The following is a 20852-nucleotide window of genomic DNA, read 5'->3' on the forward strand; positions in this document are numbered from 1 at the left end:
TGTCCTCCCCAGGATCTAGCCTCCACCCTATGTCTGAGGCAGTAGGAACTTAACATTAAAACAGAAGGGAAATATGGCAATTGAGTAATTTTATTTTTTTATGGAACGCAAGAAAACAGACAGCCATAAGATTTTTTATAGCTTTTGCCTGCATGATTTGAGGTTTGGTGAGAATAGTCTACTGAAGAAATGACCAAAAGATGATCCAGGGCAATCTTTCAGGGAATATGTACAGAGAGGCCATATTCGGGGGGCTTAAAATAAGGAAATATGATCCAATAAAGCAAGCTTAGTATTGCCGAGGACATTGAAGAAAGAAAGAAATGTCCCACAGATACCAACATATCCATAGCAGCACTTTTGAACGTTGTATTTTATTTTTATTGATATCTTTTGATGTACATCTCATTCATTTCCAAAGATATCCCTTTCCCTTTCTCTGCCAAGAGAGCCATACCTTGTAACAAATGTTTAAAAACAAGAGAATAAAAATCAGTACAGCAAAACTAACCAACACATTACCTGTGTGTTAATCTTTATGATGTTCCATAGCCATTGTCCTTCACCTCTGCATGAAGGGAAGGAGGCACATGTTCCCAACTCTTCTTCAGAGGCAAGCTTGGTCGTTATAATTATGCAACAAGATTCCATTTTTCTTGTTCTTTCACAATTCTGAGAGAGTTCATGCAAGTCTTCCCTTCACCAAATTCTTAATATTCATTATTTTGCACGGCCCAGTAATTTTCTATTATATTTATATGCTGTTTTCTTTTTTCTTTTTTGGCCATTCACCAATTGGTGAACACCCATTTTGGATCTATTTCCTTGATCCAATAAAAATGCTGCTACAAATATTGTGGAGTATGAATATAATGGCATATTATTAGTACAAGCATGAATGTGAAGAATTCAGTGAAATATCAGAAGACTTGTCAGAAGTGATGCAGAGTGAATAGAGTATAACAGTATAGCCAGTGACAACGAAGTGAATGAAAACAACTAAAAGGCAGTTGAATTCAGCTTAATTAGAATGACCAATCTTGTCCCTGGAAAAGAAATGTTGAAACCACTTTCCATCTTCTTGTGAGAGAGATGGAGCATGATGGGGTTAGAATATCATATGCATCGATGTCAGATGATATTGTTTTGTCGATTGTTTTTATTTGTTATAGAGTAGGGTTCATTTGGGGAGGTATGTTGAGAAATGAATAGAATATAACAATTATTGAACAGTCAATAAAACATTTTTAAAATTCAAAGGAGTTGTACAGCTTTTGAACTCAAAGGGACCTCCTACAAGGTCACATAGTCTAAAAGTTTCACTTAGTGATGAAGTAATTAAAACCAGGAGAGATGAAGTGATTTGATTTTGCCCAAAATCACAGCAAGTGACAAATCTTGGAGTAGAAACCAAGTCTCAGTTCCTGATTCATTACTCTTTCTATTCCATTGTGGTTGCCTGGTTCTGTTTGTTTTTGTTTTTTAATGATACATTTCTTTTGGACACATTGAACAAAAACTGGAAGGACACCTCCCACTCCACAAATCACATAAAACCACCAAACATGGTGATTGTCCCTTTCCATTTTGTGGTTTCCCAGTTATAAACAGAAAGGAAGTCAATGTGCTCTCACTTTAACAGCTTGGCACCAACACTGTTCATTGTATTTCATCTGAATGTAGTTGCCTTTGAGAGTGTTTATTTACACGAGTATAGACATTGTGCGTATTGCTCCTCTGATTCTCTTCTTACTCTGTGCCAATCCATCTAGGACTTTTCCTGCTTCTTCTACTTCTTCATAGTTGGCATTCCATACCTTGCAGTGATATCCCATCATAGGCATATGCCACGATTTATTCAGCCACTTCCCAATCATTGGACAATTTTATTTGTAGCTTTTTGTTGTTACAAATAATGCTTATAAGAATATTTTTGAACATGAGTCCTATGCCTGCATGCATTAGCCTTCCTTGGGGTATGAAATTCAGGAGTGGATTTACCAAATAAAAGGGTATGAACAATACAATAATTTTCAGTGCATTATTTCTAGAATGATAGATTCTTCTGGTTGTTAATGCTCTTTCCACCTCCGTGGAATTGCTTTGTATATCTTTTGTATTTACTTATCTGTGTAAATAATTAATGGAAAGATGTAGAGAATATAAGATCCCACTGTGCTAATTGTTTGTCGATTATGAAAAAGAACGTGACTTGATTAAATAAAATATGGCCTACAAGGCTATGAAAATTGTTCAAGATTCCTTAGAAGATGTGACAACAGAAATAACCCCATTCAGTAACCCTCTGATAATAAACATCACACAAGACGTAAAACTGGGAGGCATCTGCTCACCAGAAGTATTTATCACTGTGATGGTGGAATCCCAGTACAGATTCTAGCTTTTTCATGTGACATGGACTTATTTACATTTATTAAATTTCTTTCCTTGCTAAATTTGCATTTCAAAGGCCTTGTTCTGATTTTTTGGAAAAGAATGAATGAAAGCCTGTCATGTTGAAGGATTGTTTTTCTCATGTAGGAATATGCTCATCTTTTTAGGATATGTTACATTATCATATTCTGGCTTTTTTCTTTTAGTAAGGCATATTGCCTGATTTCTTATTATGTAAAATTCCTCCCCCTGGTTGCTTGCTCTTTGATACATTACTTCTAGATCTTGGTGACTACATTTCTTACTGAATAAAAGTTGGAATTTTTTTCCTAGAGTCCTGTGGATTCTATCAAGCCATATTTTGCCCCCCTTTTCTAGTATTTCTAGGCAGTTTTCCATATGGTTTCTTGAAGTATGGTGTTCAGGTTCTTTGTTTCATGGTGTCTTTTTTTCTAGGAGGTCAATGATTCTCTGATCATCTTTGTGAGCTCTGCCAGTTACTTTGGATTGCAGAGGTCTTGAGTGTCCTTTAATTTTACTGTCTTTTGATTTTATTCTGAAGCTTGTGGTTTTGGTTCTGCATTTTTGTTTTCCATCCCTGGAGTTCCCTTTTACATAGTGTCTACTGTTTTGTTAAATTTCCCTACTATCTGTTCTAAGCCATTGATTTTCTTATTTGTCTTTTCTAATTCTAACACACAGTAGGTATTTAATACATGCTTGTTGATTGATTCTTTAAGGGTTCTAATTTCCTTCTAATTTCCTTCAGTTCTTTTTGAACTTCTAAGAAACTCTGGGCCTCCTGAGTTGCTTCAGTCTCATTTTTAGAGTCTTTGGAGTTAATGCAATATTACTCTTTTCTCCTGGAGAGTTAGTTTTCCTAGCTTCTTTTTACCCCATAGTACAGCTTCATTGTACTGGGATGCTTTATTTGCTTACTCTGTTTGTTTAATCTCTATCCTGATTTTTCTCTGGTTTTCCTTGCAATGATTCCTTTTTTTCCCCTATTTTTGGTTGTTGCTCTTCTATTTTATTTGGCACATTTCTTCCAGCTTTGAGGTGATGAAGGGGAGCTGGGATAAGGCATAACCACTCAGCTGTCTTGCCAGAATTCTCCAACTATGGCTGCTGTATGTATTCATGGTACAGTTTGCCTTCTTGAAATCTGGATTGTTCCCAAGCATGTAGGGACAGACGTTCAGCGTAAGCTTCTAATTGAAGGCTTCTTAACAGCTGATACCTTATTTCAGTCTATGACTCTGGTACAAATGAATGAATGAATAGATGAAAAAGCATTTATGGGTGTTTACTATTTGTCAGGCCTCCCTCAAGTCTTTGGGGTTAGGTTTGTGAACTTAACTATTGGTTATATTCTCTCAGGTGAGATTTGTGGGGAAGCTAGGACATGAAGATCAGAGAGGATTTTGCCCAGGACCTCCAGGAGAGTAAATATGAGAGCAAGACTGACCATCTACTGGTAGCTGGATTCACAAAATGCTGAGCAGGAAGTCTGTTGTCTATTGGAATGGAAATCCAGTTTTTTGCTTGAGGTCTGAGAAGGCAGGACCATTGTTGAGTAATATGAGTTTTGTTCCTTGTTTTTTTATGTGAGCTCTTGAAATTAGGGAAGATGAGATTCTCGTCATGGTTTTGTTCATGGAACCAGAGAGAAATCCAGAGAAAGCCCAAGAAAGGGTGGTCCTTGCGATGTGCTTCCTCTTTTGGCCTGTGGTTGCTCATTCTAGCTGACTCCTTATGTGCTCCTCTTCAGGAGTCCCTGGCCTCCCTGCACACCAGTGTCTTCCTAAGTGAGGCAGACTCAATTGCCATCTGTTTGGATTTGTTTTTAGTAAGTAGGGTTCTTGTCAGGGAGTTGTTAATCCAGGTGGTCATCCCACCAGGTGTCTAAGAGACTTAGTGCCATCAAAATGTGACACCAATGTCTTAGAGCCGCCCTTAGATTAGCACCACACAAGGTATATAAACCCAAACCAAATCTAGTTATTGAAAAATAGTATCATGAATCCCTGAGGGTTGCCTTGGTCTTTGGTGACTTTTAAGAGGGATGAGTGTAAAGTTTTTCTCTTGGGTTCATCACTGCAACATATTGAAGATAGGAGTTTGGGAAGCTGGTCAAGAAGATGATGCTTAAGGAAAGGATTTGGATTTCTGGACTCTGGGTTAGACTATAGGCCGGACAATCTCAAGGCTAGGGCTAGAGTGTGCTTTGTGAGAGCTGTTGAAAATATCTTTGCCCAGAGTCTCCTTGGTTTGTCCAAGAGGGAATAAAACTGAACAGCAAGTGGGAGGTAAGAAAACAGCCCAGAGATAGCTTCTGGGCCAGATACCACAGGGAGGAAGAAGGCTGTCCAGCAGTAGCAAGGGTCTGGAATTCACAGAGGAATGTCTAAAAAGCGAGACATCAATAGCTTCCTTGACCTCAGATCTCTCTGCACACATGCACTAAACTAATACAAGAAGGCCTAGCCGACCTCATAGATATCACTGGGACTCATGACTGGTACAAGAGTATGAAAGGGTAAACCAGCATCTCACATCATGCCTGGCACATAGAAAGTGCTTAATAAATGTCTATTGATTAAGTGTTTCAAAAAGAACAGATTAGCTCGATAGGAAAGTGGAGTAGTATTGTATATTTCAAAGGGGAACAAGCATATAGTAAGTGCCTAATATGTGTGGATCATTGTGCTAAGGGCTTTCCAGATATCATCTCATTGTTTCTCACAACAATCTTGTGAGATAGGTGCTATTAGTATCCCCACTTTACAGTCCAAGAAACGGAGGCAGGCAACATTTAAGTGACTTGTCATGAGTCACTTAGCTGTAAGTGTCTGAGGCTGGATTTGAACTCAGGTCTTCCTGACTCCAGGCCCAGTGCTACCTCTATGAGACACTTAGACCCACAAACTGAGTGGGCTGCTGGATGGGGAAAACATGATGGAAAGCATTATGGGAGAGGGATCAACAATGGAAGAAATAACAGAAGTGCCCCGTGGTGCTCCAGAATACCTGGAGAAGAGGAGGAGCTGAATGCGGTGTCAGGAAAACAGATAGATCATGGTTCTGGCCCAGAGACTTGATGCGGCTGTGGTGGAGGACTCCTTCTCTCCAGACATGTGCATGTCCCACTCTCTACCAAACACCCATCAATTTCTGGCATGACTATCTTAATGATGATTTTCTTCTTCAAAAAAATGGAGAAGATACTGAGGGGAATGGCTCTCCTGGACCTGATTCTGGCCAGTGAGGAGGACCCAACTGCTAAGGCAAACGTGAGGCCAGCCTTGGAAAGAAGTCAGCCTTCCATCTTAGACTTTATGACAGCAAAGGAGAGCAAAGATGGGGACAGTCTGATTTAACATCCTAGTTTTCTGGACAGTGGATTTTAAAGGATTCAGAGATGGATAGATCGAATACTGTGTCTTAAAACCATAGGGTCCTAGATTTGGAGCTAGAACAAACCTCAGAAGTCATTGAGACCAGCCTCTTCACTTTACAGATGAGGAAACTGAGGCTGAGAGAGATTAGCAACTGGCCCAATGTCACACAGCTAGTAAGAGCCTGATTTGTAATTGAAGTTCAGGTCTTCCTCACTCCAAGTCAGGCGATCTGTCCGCTACACAATTCATTTATTCATTTATTTATTTTTATTAATTTATTTTTATTTTATCAACAATCACTTCCATATGCTTTTGAGTTTAAAAATTTTCTCCCCCTTCCTCCCCAAGACGGCGCACAATCTGATATAGGCTATACATATACATTCCTATTAAACATATTTTCACATTAGTGATATTGTAAGTAAAAATTAGAACCAACAGGAGGAACCATCAGAAAGAGGAAACAAAACTCAACAGAAGAGAAAAAAAATAGCAATTCAACTTCCATAGTTCTTTCTTTGGATGTGGATAGCATTTTCCATCACAGGGCCTCTGGAGATGTCTTAGATCCTTGTATTGCTGGGAAGGGTTAAGTCTATCAATATTAGTCATCACACAACGTGGTTGTTATTGTATACAACGTTCTCTTGGTTCTGCTCACTTCACTCAGCATCAGACCATACAAGTCTTTCCAGGTTTTTCTGAAGTCAGCCTGTTCATCATTTCTTATAGCACAATAGTATTCCTTTACATTCATATACCACAACTTGCTCAGCCATTCCCTAATTGATGGGCATCCTCTCAATTTCCAATTCTTTGCCACCACAAAAAGAACTGCTATCAATATTTTTGTACGTGTGGGTCCTTTTCCCATTTGTATGATCTCTTTGGGATATAGCCCTAGAAGTGCTATTGCTGGGTCAAAGGGTATACACATTTTTATAGCCCTTTGGGCATAGTTCCAAATTGCTCTCCAGAATGGTTGGATCATTTCACAACTCCACCACCAATGCATTAGTGTTCCAACTTTCCCACATCTCCAACATTTATCATTTTTCTGTTTTGTCATGTTGGCCAATCTGATAGGTGTGATGTGGTACCTCAGAGTTGTTTTGATTTGCATTTCTCTAATCAATAATGATTTAGAGCATTTTTTCATATGACGATGGATGGCTTTAATTTCTTCATCTGAGAACTGCCTGTTCATCTCCTTTGACCATTGATTAATTGGGGAATGACTTGTATTCTTATAGATTTGACTTAATTCTCTATATAGTTTAGAAACGAGGCCCTTATCAGAGAGACTGGTTGTAAAAATTCTTTCCCAATTTTCTGCCTTCCTTCTAATCTTAGTTGCATTGGCTTTGTTTGTGCAAAAACTTTTCAATTTGATGTAATCAAAGTTATCCATTTTGTTTTTCGTAATGTTCTCTGTCTCCCGTTTGGTCGTGAATTCTTCTGTTCTCCATAGATCTGATAGGTAAACTATTCCTTGCTCTCCCAGTTTGCTTATAGCATCAGCCTTTCTATCTAAATCATGTACCCATTTTGACTTTATTTTGGTATATGGTATGAGATTTTGGTCTATGCCAAGTTTCTGCCACACTCTTTTCCAGTTTTCCCAGCAGTTTTTTCCCAGAGAGTGGGTTCTTATGCCAGAAGCTGGGGTCTTTGGGTTTATCAAACAGTAGATTACTATAGTCATTGGCTACTGTGTCTTGTGTACCTAACCTATTCCACTGATCCACCACTCCATTTCTTAGCCAGTACCAAGCAGTTTTGATGATTGCTGCTTTATAATACAATTTAAGATCTGGAATGGCTAGGCCACCTTCCCCTGCATTTCTTTTCATTAGTTCCCTTGATATTCTGGATCTTTTGTTCTTCCAAATTTATTATTTTTTTCTAACTCTATAAAATAATTTTTTGGTAGTTTGATTGTTATGGCACTGAATAAATTAGCTTAGGTAGAATTTTCATTTTTATTATATTAGCTGGGTCTACCCATGAGCAACTGATGTTTTTCCAATTATTTCGATCTGAGTTTATTTGTGTGAAAAGTGTTTTGTATCCACTACATAACTTAGCTGTCAGGTGCTTCTGAAGAGATAGAAACTACTCAATGGGAATGGTTTTAGTGATCCCCCCAAGCTTTCCCCTAAAATAAAGACACACCTTTTAAATGATTCAATTCTTCGAGCAATGCTAATCACAGAATATCTTTGTCCTTGAAGAATGATAGTTGAGACTCACTCAGAGCCGCAGGGAGGTGGATGGTGGGTATGAGCAGGATCCCACTTGTGCCCAACCAAGAATAGTGTAAGTGATGTGGGATGCCATGGGAAAGAAGGTGGGCTGATGAGGATAAAGGACAACTGGTACATCTTTGGTATCAGTACAATGTCAGGGGAAGTAAAGGCAGGTCCCCTGGGAAGACATGGAGAAGAGGCATATAGAGTGGGAAGGCATGGATCAGTTGTGATTTGTACCCTTAGAGAAAGTGCCCCCATCAGAGATAGCTTTGTACTTCAACGTTATGGTGATCAGTTAATTGCCCAAAGGATGAGGTTAGCCAGGACATCATAATCTATCATTAGAAGGTCCTGAAGACTGAACTGAATGGACTTTTGAAGGGCAAGCATGAGATATACTGGTCTCAAGTATTACCCTGAAGCCATGTGGTCAGAATGGATTAAGAGTAAATTCACGCTGAGTGGGGTTGTCAGTTGCATGAAGGCCCTGCTCGCCCCCTTCGTTGTGTCTGGTGTCTGCGAGAATGGCCTCGCAGGTAGAATGATAGATAACCCTGTAGCACAATGCTTACTTTGGAAAACTGTTCCCTAATTGGCTTTTGGGGGAAAAGGCGTTTTTAGGATCTGCCAAGACTTTCTGGAACTGGGTGGCTTCCTGCCCTTGTTGGACCCCGCCTTTGTACCAATGGAGTGTTTGCGGCTTCCCGTTCATCTTGCCCAGTGAACTGTGTGTCTGCATGAATTTCAGGCTGCTCAGTTGCTCCCTACATCAGTGGGGCCCCAACTTCAAGCGGCCTCAGTGGTAGGAGCTTGGAGTGCACCAGACATTTCTTCAAACAGTGAAATGGAGCTTAGTGAACTGGCAGGAAACCAAGATGCTCCCAGCTCCTGGACACCATAATTTAAACTTCATGCTCAGTGATTGCAGTAGTTGGCTCCCCCCCCCCCCCCCCCCCCCCCCCCCCCCCGCCCCAATGAAATGTTGAAATGTTGAAATGTGATGCTCTTTCAAGAGGAAGCAAATTAAATGATTTCCTCCCCTTCCCTCCCTCCTCCCCTTCTCATTGTGGACACGAAGGGGCTGGACATGCCTAGAGCTTCTTTATAGCCATCTGGTACAAAAGGGATAAGACATTTCCCATGGCTCAAATCTTGAAACTTAGGTATCCTAAAATATCTTAAATCCATCTTCACTGTCCTAAAGCCTTCATTCATTGTACCTGAATATGGGAATTTTGAAAAGGTCTGTGATTTGATCAGGGGAAGGAACTCTCAATGTGGGAACACACTCCACCAGTAGATTACAACCCATCTATGCCTTCCTAGATCAATCAATCAGCAGACATCTACTCAGCATCTACTGTGTGCCCAAAATGATGCCAAATGCTTGGGATACAAAGAGAAAAGGGAGACAGTACCAAGGAACTTGCATTCTACTGGGGGAGGATTAGAACATGTTCACAGTTAAGTGAACGTAAGAGATATACAAAATAAATGTACTTATCACATACATAAAATACAAAATGTGAGAGGTAGTAGGGTGTAATGGGTAGATAGTAAGCCAGCCTTGAAGGCAAGAAGCCTTGGGTCTAAGCCTTGGGCCAGACATCCTGGCTGTGGGACCCGGAGTAAGTCACTGCGTTTCTTAGTGCTATAGAAAGCCCTTTAAGGCTTTAACATGCAGGAAAAGGGCCAACTTTCCTCACTTGTGCATTCCCCAGACCTGTGAAATCACAGAGTCAGTGCCCGTTCCTGTACAGAAAATGTCCAGGGTTCATTTCCCACTTCTCACCCATGTGGCTGTGTGACTCTGGGTAGGTCACTTCATGTCTCTGCTGTGGGTAGCTTTTTCATATTATAACTTGCAAAAGTGCTGACCTGCGTTGGTAGAAAGAATTCTCTCCTGGAGAGTTTCCTGTGCCAGTGAGATCACAGATCTGATCCAAAAATGAGGGGGTTTTAGGGGAGAAGGGTGCTAACACCTGGGGAAGCCAGGGGAGCCTTCTTGTAGGAAGAAGTACTTAAACTAAGAGCCAGAGATTCCTGGAGGCAGAGGGGAGGAATCAAAGGGCATCCCAGGTGTGGGGGATGTGAGGGGTGTGGGGGGTGTGGGAACAGGCTGTGGAAAGGAACTGAGGCAGCTTATGGATCTGGAACTCCAAGTACCCTCCAGAGCCCAGCCCCCTCAATTTGTAGATGGGGAAACAGGCCCAGGGAGGTTGTGACCTCTTTAAGGGAGCACAGGGAGTAGGCCCCAGAGCCTGGAGGGAGCCGGCTCAAACACTCAGACATTCGGAGTCTTGCCCAGGGCCACCTGCTTAGTCAATTTCTGAACCCAGGTCTTCCTGTCACCCTACCCAGGGATCTCTGCTGTTTTGCCTGGACATGGAACAAAACACACAGGTCTGCTCTGTTGGGGAAAAAAAAAACAACTCAAAAAATCAAAGCAAACCCCTCACCCAGTTTAGGACCTAAGACATCTCCTTTAGGTGGTTACCAAAAAACAAAACAAAACCAACAGAAAACCCCAGGCCATTCTCAGTCCCGGGGGAGGAATCTGTCTTTCCCCTTTCAAACGATCTTTCTACCTTCAGTTGCCAGTTAAGGATCCTACCGCGTAACCTGTTCGCTTCCTGTTTTCGTCTCTTTGCAAATTCTTTTGCCTCGGTGGAATTAATGACATTGGGTTTCTTTGGTTGACGCCTTTTCTGACCTCTTCCTTGGGGGATTTTTTAAAAAGAGTGGCTCGCCACAGTCACACCGACCCTGCTAGCGTTGGAGAAGAACGGACATTAAACCGATATAAGATCTCTGGAGGCGGTCTATCATTGCTCCCTTTGTGACGCTGCCAGGTTTCTAAGTCCTCGTCCGGCAAACAAGAGACTTGGGTGACGTGACCTGTAAGGGCCTTCTCAGCTCCGCTGCAGATTTCACGGTCCTATGACGAGACAGGCGGGCGACGCACGCACACGCCTTCCCCGACGGCCAGCGTCGTAGCCTCGTGGTTCTGTGCTCGGGGGTGGTGGTGTCCAGAGAGCTGGACTGGAATGTGGAATTCTAGGTCTAATCCAGGTCCCTTAGAAGTTGGATTTCTTTTTGTTTTAAAAATGGCAGGAGACCGTGTTGGTCTACAGCATGAAGGGGGCACCCAGGTAAAAGTTCTCCCTCCAGACCAGACTGACTGGATCATTCATTCATTCATTCAACGAGCATTCATTAATCACCTGCTGTAGGTCAGGCACTGGGCTAGATACTGAAGGGACAAAGACAAAAATGAACAAATCTTTGCCTTCAAGGAGATTAGATCCTATTGGAAATAACATGTAAACCAATAAGGAAATACAATATATGCATATATATACATGCAAATATAGATATATATAGGTGCATGTGTATATGTATATACGTGAGTATGCACACATAGATATGTATATGTATGTATATACACGTATACTTATACATGTGTGTACATATCTGTATGTATGTAAATATATATGTATATATACCTACACACACACACATATGTATGTGCATGGAGCCTTGAAGAAGAATATATATTCTAAGAGATGGAGGTGAGGAGGGAATTAATCACTTAATCAGTAAACAGTAAGTACTTACTATGTGTGAGATACAGTGCCAAGTACTAGGGTTACAAAGAACAATAGAACTACAGTTTCTGCCCTCATGAGCTTGAATTCTAATGTGGGAGACACTACATACATTATACCCCCACCCACCCACCCTCGCGTGCGCACGCGCGCGCGCGCACACACACACATATTTATTTATATTTATAAACAAGAGTAGATGCAGAGCAACCTTGGAGGGGCAGTCCATGCCAGGTGTAGGGAGCTGCCTGTACAAAGCCTAGGAATGGGAGATGGGAGCCATGTGTAGAGATAAATGGATTGGCTCATCTGGAGTAAAAGTGGGAAGTAACGTGCTGTGAGTCCTGGAAAGGGCTTTCTGTGCCAAGCCCAGGAGGTTTGCATTTTACCCTAGAGGCTGCAGGGAACCATTGGGAACTCCTGGAGCAGGAGGAGGGCTGTGATCAGATCCGTGCTGTAGTTCTACTGCTTAATAATAATAATAACTAATGTTTATATAGTACTTTAAGGTTATCACAATGTGCTTTACAAATGTTTTCCCATCTTACCTTCACAACAACTCTGTGAGGTAGGTGCTATTATTATCTCCATTTTATGGATGAAGAAACTGAGGCAAACAGAGAATAAGTGACTTGTCCAGGGTTACACAACTAAGTGTCAGAGGCCAGATTTGAACTTGGGTCTTCCTGGCTCTGGGATCCGCACTCTATGCTTCTAGCTACCTCATAATTTTCATAAGCATAATCGTCTTCGTTCCTGCCTAACTCTCGTCCGTGTGATTATTCTGTTTCCGATCCAAGGATATTTCAGTGGGCTACAAAGCAGTGTGGCTTGGCCACATGTTCTCTGTCACCAGCTTGTGGATTTATGGCTGTGAGGGACCTCAGAGGCACCAGTTCCAAGCGCCGTGTGTTTTACAAATGAAGAGTTGAGGCCCAGAGAAGCCAGTGGCTTGGCCAAAGTCACATGGGCAGTAAATGAGCCGAGATTTGAACGGAGGTCCTTGGATTTCAACTTCCATTCCCCTTTTCTTTGTACTGTGTGCTCTCTAGTCTTTTGCCAGCTATTGGAAAGCCTTAAACAGCCAGGCCGCCGAACACCTCTGGGGGTGACCTTGATTTTTTGACTTATTTCAGAGCTCCCAATGTCATCCTTCAGCCTCCACATTAGAGCCCACGGAGGCGGGTTTGAGATGGTCAGGGTGAATTAGCTCTGGGGCAGGTCTCTCTGTAGGATAGAGCCTGGCGCTGATCTGCTTAGAAGAGTCAAAAGGCACTTGGAAGATTAGCCACCTTCCCTTCTAGAGCAGAGGGCCCGGCAGGTGGGTGTGTCCCCTCTGGGAGGACCTTCTTTAAATGTCTGCTTTTCCTAGGCTGTGTTGTCTGATTAGAAGACCACCTTCCCAGGTGCCCACTTTCCCATGAAACAGTATGAGGTATCAGAGGTGACTCTATTCCCTTAATGGGCTGCTTCTGTCTGGCATATGCTGCTCCTCATTCTCCCTTGACCCCCTAAAGACACCTTTGGTTTCTATGTTGAGAAGCCTCATTTTCCCCCAACCTCATTCTTTCTCTTTCGTCTTTTCTTCCTCGAGGCTTTTCTCCCCCTCCTGGGCTCACCTGGTTTCTTTTCCCATAAAAAAAAAAACCATTCTTAAAATCTGATTAGTTTTGTAGAGTAAAAAACCAAAAATCTGTCCTCTAAATGCTGATGCCTTTCCCTTTGGCATGTTTGTTTGGCTTTTCAAACTCAGATGGTGAGTTACGTGCTGCTGTGGGCATCTCTGCCTGTGTTTGTGGGGAGGGGGCATGGGAGAGCCAGCCAATGAGCAGCGAGCTCGCCCAATCTGAACCCTTCTGGTCTGATGGATGGGAGAAGGGAGGGAGCAGGCAGCCTCGTCTTTTCTCTGTAAAGTAGCAGCGAGGGATTGTCTCATCAGACAATCAGCTTAATGCTGTTTGTTCCAAGCCTTAAGTAATTGGCTGCTTGTGCCCCTAAATACTGGAGAGAAATCCCAGTGCCTGTCACTTGTGGCTAAGGAGAACCTGTGCTTTCGCAATCCATCAAATGAGATGATGAGTGTGAAGAATTTGGCAAGCCTGAAAGTGCTTTGTAAATGCTAGCCATCATTCCTATTAATATTATGTCGCTGATGGGAGAAATATTAACATCTCTTGTTTGTGACGATGTTGTGGTTTAGGATTGTGGGATCGTAGCTCTGGAGCTCAGAGTGACCTCTTAACTAACTCTGTCATTTTACAGATCTGGAAATAGGCCCAAAGAGGTAAAGTGACTTGCCCAGGGTCACACAGATACAGGCCCTCAATTCCAAGTTCAGTGCTCTTTCTATCATGCCATGCTGCCCCTGCAAGGGGTCTTTCTCACAATAGCCCTGTGACTTAGACACTTGTGATACATTTGTACCCATTTCACAGATGAGAAAATGGAGGCTCAGACACTCTAAATGACTTGTCCCACACTCACACAGCAGGAAACAGGCAAGCACAGCCCAGCTCTAACTGGCTTGTAATTAGCCATAGCTTGTGGCTGTATCTAGCTCGGATGTCAGGCCATCTTGTTTCTCAATTTCATTTTCTTTTATCTATTTAAAATAAATTTCTCTTGATGTCTTTTGTTTTTTATATCACCTGTATTTCCAAGTGTAGCTTATCTGCCTTCCTTCCTCAGAAAGCTACCCTTTGTACCAAAGAACAAAAAAGAGCAAAGCAAAGCAGTTGAGCAAAACTAGCCAACTTATTAGTGAAAGTCTGAAGGTTTATGCAGCATACTACACCCGTTGTCCCCCATCTTTGCAAAGAAGCAGGAGATAAAGCATTTATTTCTTGTTTACTATGACACTAGATCATGTAAGTAATGAGGTACAATGTTATATTCGTAGTTAACAGAGATACAAATACAAGCAAAACATGGAGTCCCTACTTTAAGGACCTTATGTTCTAACTGGTGAAAACAAAACGTGGAGAGAATCCGGAAAACTGGGGGCTGGGCAGGGAGAAGGGAGCCATGGAGGAGGGGGAAGTCTGGGCTCCTTCCCCCTGATCATGGAGTCTCTGGCCTGGACCCCAGGGCAGAAGCCTTTCCTGGGCGAGAAGGCGACCCAGAGCATCTTGTCTCTTCGTTAGGGTCCAACTTGGCCATTCTACCCTTGCAGGATTCTTTCAACAGATTGAACGGGTTGTGGTTCTTCCCCCTGAAATTGTCGACCTTGTGCATGTTGTTTTTCCTGCTTTGCTGCCTTCATTCTGGAGCATTTCTTTGGCTTCCCAGCTTCTTTCCTCTTCGTTTTCATTGCTTCTTAGAACACCGTGCTAGGCCACCACATTGGGATCCCACAACTGGCGTATCCATTCTCTGCCTGATGGGCATCTCCTTAGTGTCCCTCTCTTTGATACTGCAAAAATGCCATTATAAATATTTTGGTAGACATGGAGCCTTTCTGTCTTTGGCAGTAGGCCTTCTGGGTCAGAGTATGGACATTTTAGTGCCTTTTATTTTCAATTCAATTGAATTCAACAGACATTAATTAAATATGCATTAAGTGCAAGCCAGTGGAGATACAAAGAAACAACCTCAAGTAGTCAGTCAACAAACATTTGTTAAGCGCTTACTTTGTCCCAGGCACTAAGGATTTGCAGAAAGACCGAAGCGAGTAGTCCGTGAATCCAAGCAGCTTCCAGCCTTTTGGGGGATGGAGGAAGAGCACATCAGATACACAGATAAGTTGAGTATAGGGAAGATTGAGAGGGCACAGAGAGGATATTAGCAGCTGGGCAGGTCAAGGAAGACTTGGGAGAAGAGATGGAAGCTGAGCTGAGCTGATAAATGAGCAAGACTTCTGAGAGGCAGAGATGGGGAAGGGAACGTATCCCAGCATGGCTCATGGTGTGTGCCCATTCAGAGAGGAATCACAGGAAGTTTCTGGTTTAGGGAGTGACTGGTGCTCCATTTTGGCTGGAATGGAACATTCTGAAGGGGAAGACTATGAAATAAGGTTGGAAAGGTAGGTAGAGGTCAGACCACGGTGGCTCTTCAGTGTCAGGCTGAGAAGTGGGTACTTTATTCTGAAGACGCTAGGGAACCACCCATGTGGTGGCGTGATCAGATTTGGTCTTTGGGAAGATTGTTTTGGTAGCTGGATGGGGTGGGGCTTAGAAAGGGACCCAGCAAGAAGCAGGGAAATCAACCAGGAGCAGGCTCTGCAACAAGCAAGGGGATGACTGTCCCTATTTAGATCCACGAGGGCCCTATTTAAATGAAAGCTCTTGCAGGGAGGTGAGTATAGGAATCTCCAAAGAATAAAAATCCATTTCTTCATGACCACTTCCACCTGTGGCCATCACAATGTAATTAAAAAAAATAAACCAAAAAAACATTAGTAAGGTTGGATGTAAGTAGGGCATAAAAAAGTCTTCAGAATGTTTACTTGGGAGCATGGAAACAGTTGATTCCAAGGTGAGTAGAGTGGACCTCCAAGAGTTTGAAAGGGTCCCATTGAGTGAGAGGTGCCTGTCACTGGCTCTGACAATCACTAGGTGGGAAATGGGATGTGAAAAAATGCTCTGTTGTGCATTTCATCCAATCAGAGGATTAGAGATTTAGAGCTAGGAGGGACTTTAGTGGTCATAGAGCCCAAAGCCCTTATTTGACAGATGAGGCAACTGAGGCTCAGAAAGTTTAAGTGACTTGCTCAGGGTCATACAGCTGGTAAGTGTCTGAGGCAGGAACTTGAATCTTCTTGAATCTGGGTCCAGTGCTCTACCTACTATGTCCCACTGCCTCTCTAGTGGTTTGAAGAGATTTCTGTCTAATTAAATGACAGACAAATACTTTTTGTGTATACAGACATGTCAGACGGCTTAGTGGTGTGGCTGTAAGGAAGGCTAGCCTTGACTTGGTGTTGGCAGTGTTGGAATCACCGTGGCTTCCAATTCCAGAGGCTCTAATCAGCTTCTACTCTTTCTCTTCTCCTCTTTAGATGGGCTTCTTTCGCAGAAGGTACAAAGAAATTATTGAAGCTGAGAAAAACCGGAAAGAGAATGAAGACAGTTGGGACTGGGTCCAGAAAAGCCAGTGAGGCACCATGCAACCCACCACCGGTCACGTGCCGCCATGCCTGCTCACCTCTTGTCCCTGTTCTTTGTATCTTCCATATGTGGAAGAAGGAATCTTCTCCAGATTTTTCGGAGGCCCGTCGATGCAGTCTTGTTCCTCGTTCTACCAATCAAGGGAGCAGATCCCGAGGCCACCCCTGCAGCGCTGGCACGTGACCTGAGCAGCGCACCGAGGCTGGAACGGGTGAATCATGAACTCCAGAGAGCAAGCTGTGTGCTGAGCAATATTTATGAGTCCAACGTATGTGGTAAACCCTCAGGGGAAGACTTGCCTAGAAGTATTTTTTATAAATACAAGCCTTTTATACTGATTATGTCTTTATATTTGTATCAATGTTTTATTATTTCTATTAAATAGCTATATAGTTCACTCAAGCACTGATTTCTGGCTGAAACCTGGGAGATACATATATATGTATGTGTGTGTGTGTGTATATAAATATATTTTAAAAACCTATTGTATGTTTGAACTTATTACCCAACAGACTTGCCGCTGAAATGAGCTAAAGGAAATTGTTATTGCCTCTCATAGAAAAACAATAGGCCTGGCATTGCCACGTACAGGCGGCATAGGGTGGTGCCACATACGGGATGCTGGATCAGCTGCGTGTGATGGTGGCACTTGGCAGCCTCTACGTTTCTCTCAATGTAAGTTGGGTGTGAATGGAAGCTTGAGGGCTTTTCGCCAATGCTCTTCTTTCAAAGAGACCCATCACGTCCAGAAGGGGGAGGAGCAAAACCTGGCCACTGGGGCCCCAACCTGTCTTGCCTTCATTTGGTGGATTAGGAGCATGGTAGAGAGAGGCCTCATGCCTTCCACCAGGCTGATGCCGGCCGAAATCCTTGCCTTGGGTCTCATCTGTGTCACTGAGACGCCACACCCAAACCTTCGGGGTCGGACAGCTCCGTCCATCTCCAGGGCCATCTGAGACGCCTCAAGCTGGGGGTGGGGCACTGGCTGCCATCCCCATTCACAAACGGGGACCTTGCCTTCTTCCTCTTCTTGAGCTCATTACGGCTTCATGCCCAAGCTGCCCAGGAAGCCAGCCCTGGCCGGCACCACGAGAGGCGTAAGAGATGCCACAGATACCAGGTAGATTGCTCAGTGGAGTGCTTTGCCCTCGTTATCGAGGCTTCTCCTTTGGAAGGGTTTGACATCAGAAGCATTCTGCTGCTGTATCTGAATCCCAGAGCTGTTTTCTATGAGAAGGCTTTGTCTCAGCTGTAAAGCTGCTGGAATCTCCCCATCAGAGCCATCTTTTTCAAGGCACACCGTGGGCTCGGTGTGAGCAGATCCAGATAGACCTGTGCGAGGAGTTGTGGCAGACTTGGTGTTCCCCCAGCCCTAGAATGGAAAGAGAGCTCCTCGTGCCCAGCTGCGTGCCGGCAGTGTCTGATATAAGTTGAGCAGTAACCTCCCAGAGGCCCTTCCAGATCGAAGCCTTATGCCTGGAGTGAGTTAGTGAGCCTCCTTCTAAAGGCTGAGGCTTCCCTTGGGTTTTCGAGGACAAAGGAAGAAGCAGCTACAGGCTGTCACAAAGTGAGTCTGACGTCTCGGCATCTCAGCCTAGCAGCTACTAGTCAAGTTTCTTGGACCTCTCTCTTTGCGTCTGATTTTTAATATTGTTTTGTCCTGAGACTAAATGCATTTGGTCATAGAAGAATCATTTATTCCACCTTTCCTTGCATCAGAGCGGATGATGGGGACACTGGGAGTGACAGAATAAATGAAATTCTCCTGGCCATGAAGGCCACAAAGATATTTCATCACCAGTATTTGGCCTATTTGGAGGGGATTATTTCCCAAGACTTTGTCCCTGATGTCTCCCCAGAAAGATTGGGGTGCTGTATCCTGCTGTATCAGTCTGGGCAACAAATTCCCTTGAAAGAGATGGGGAAGTCTGGCTTCCCATGAACAATTTTTTATTGGCTTCCTTCTGGAATTTTTCTTTAACAAATCAGTATGTATGAATCTATTGGCTCATGGTAACAAACACATCAGCTCCTATGGCCAGAAACATTTTAGGTCTCATACTCCCCATTACCACCATGCAAGACATTGATCCATTTGGAATGATTAGAAAGGCAGCCAGGAAGGCCTGAGTTCAATACCGATTTGTGATACGCTGACTGACCCCTGATAAGTCCTAGAAACTCTCAGTCCTTGAGGTAATGCTTTGAGACTTTTCAGTTGTAGAGGACATGCTGACCTGTATTGGTACAGGGAGCTTCCTCCCCTGGAACTTCTCCGTATCAATGAAATCATGTGTCCATTTCCAATCGTTTTCCCCAAGAAGTATGATTGGCATTCCCAAATCAGTTTCAATTGGAGGAATCTTAGGACCTTAGATGTAGAGTTAAAAGAGACCTTCGAGGTCCAACCCTCTCACTTCACTGATTAAAGAACTAAGGTCAGTGAGATGAATGGACTTGTCCCATGTCCCATGGGAGTAAGAGATAGAGCTGGCATTTGAAACCTTGGCATTGGACTCCACATGAAATGCTCTCTGCATTATTACACATGGGAGAAGCAGTGAAATGTGAGGGCTTCCAGAGTGCCAAAGCCCCATAGCTGGGCTCACTCCCACACATCAGTATTCCAAAGCTCTGCAGTTTCATCAGTGTGCCGATCCCCCCACCATGCAGATTGCAGCTCTTCTGTAGCTTAGTCTTACAGAGAGATACCTGAGGCTCAGAGGGATTGTTATTTGCCCACTGACACACAGCAAGTAAATGTCAGAGACAGATTCAAACCTGGGTTTTCCTGGCTCCCCACCTCAAGAACAATGAATAAAGTCTCCCGCCATGCCAGTTTGCCCTAAGCAAATATAGATGCCAGGCAAAAGACAATGCCTGAAGGTAATGATGAGCTGTGGCTTACTCAAATACGGGGACTGAAAAGTCCAGCCTTCTTTCAGAAATGCCTCAGAGTGGGAGGAGAGTTGAGGCCAGGTGGTCCCACCCATAGTTCCACCAGAATCTTTTCCATAGAACCTGCTGCTCCCTTCATCAAATCAGGGTGATGCTTCACATGTCTCCCAGCAGCTTCTTAGAGGAACTTAGCTACACATAGGGTTTCCCCAGCATCAGGCTACTTGGTGGTTTGGGGCCCATGAGTAGTGTACAAGCCTGTTGAGGGCAGGAGGTGGTGAGGTTTTTTGTTTTTGTTCCCAGTACCTGGCACATAGCAGATGCTTAATTAAGGCTTGATGAATTGAGTTATTGCGTTGAATGAGGAGGGTTTGGTTTCTCTGCACTCTCAGTAACGTTCATTATGGGTTTGCTTCTCTCTCGCCCCCTGGGAAGGTTGTTGACTTCAGAAATAGACTTGTGGTCCAGTCCCATTGGTAGCGCTCTCTTCTACCTTCCTCCCAATGTATTACCTCAGGTTTTCATCGACCTTCAGAGAGAATAAAATGTTTACTAGCTACAGAACACAGGACTTTTTGTTTTAGAAGGTAGCAAAAACAATCTCCCCTGTTTGGGGTTGACTCCCTGTGGTGTGATGTGGCCCCAAGTGACATGTTGACCCTTCATGTAAAGTCACCCAGGAAGTCCTTGAACACAAGGGTGTATTAGCAAGAGCTGCCCAGGAAGCCTTCCCTTCTGCTTTACTGTAAAAAGGCATGGGGTCGTCATTACTCACCAGGTAGGTCACCAAAGACCTCAGTGGGCAGACCTTCAGAAGCACCTTTAAGCCTCAGCAAGGGTACGCAGACAGTGAGAATACAATAGAAAATCATGTTTGCCCCAGGTGGTGTGCAGCTCCTGTCTCCCAGGCTAGAGGCAAGGAGGTAAGTGAGGAGGAATACCCTTTCCGGGAAACCGCCAGCACCCATCTTCATTGAGTCAGGAAAGGAATGAACAGAGGGTCCATGTCGAGGTCAATATCTCCCAAATGGAACCCTTCTATAGGATTTGCCTTGGTGAGACAGGGTGCCTAAGCTGAGTCCTGTTTGTAGATGAGTGATGTTAGATATAAAAATTATATCAGGTTAAATGAATGAGGTTTCAACTCTTCCCTAACTTGAAGAGCATTATATAAAGAAGGATTTTTTTGGGGAG

General features: G+C 43.5%; 1 long non-coding RNA gene across 1 annotated transcript in view; it reads left to right on the top strand.

Moving 5' to 3' along the window:
• Positions 1 to 17244, top strand: part of LOC114026497 — a 31608-nt gene extending 14364 nt beyond the window's left edge. Inside the window, exon 3 of the long non-coding RNA XR_003567127.1 lies at positions 16652 to 17244. This is a non-coding gene — a long non-coding RNA (uncharacterized LOC114026497). The remainder of the gene's footprint in view (positions 1 to 16651) is intronic.
• The last annotated feature ends 3608 nt before the right edge of the window (positions 17245 to 20852 follow it).

Source organism: Vombatus ursinus, unplaced genomic scaffold (genome assembly GCF_900497805.2).
Source record: "Vombatus ursinus unplaced genomic scaffold, bare-nosed wombat genome assembly UNPS02014840.1, whole genome shotgun sequence".
Lineage (NCBI taxonomy): Eukaryota > Metazoa > Chordata > Mammalia > Diprotodontia > Vombatidae > Vombatus > Vombatus ursinus.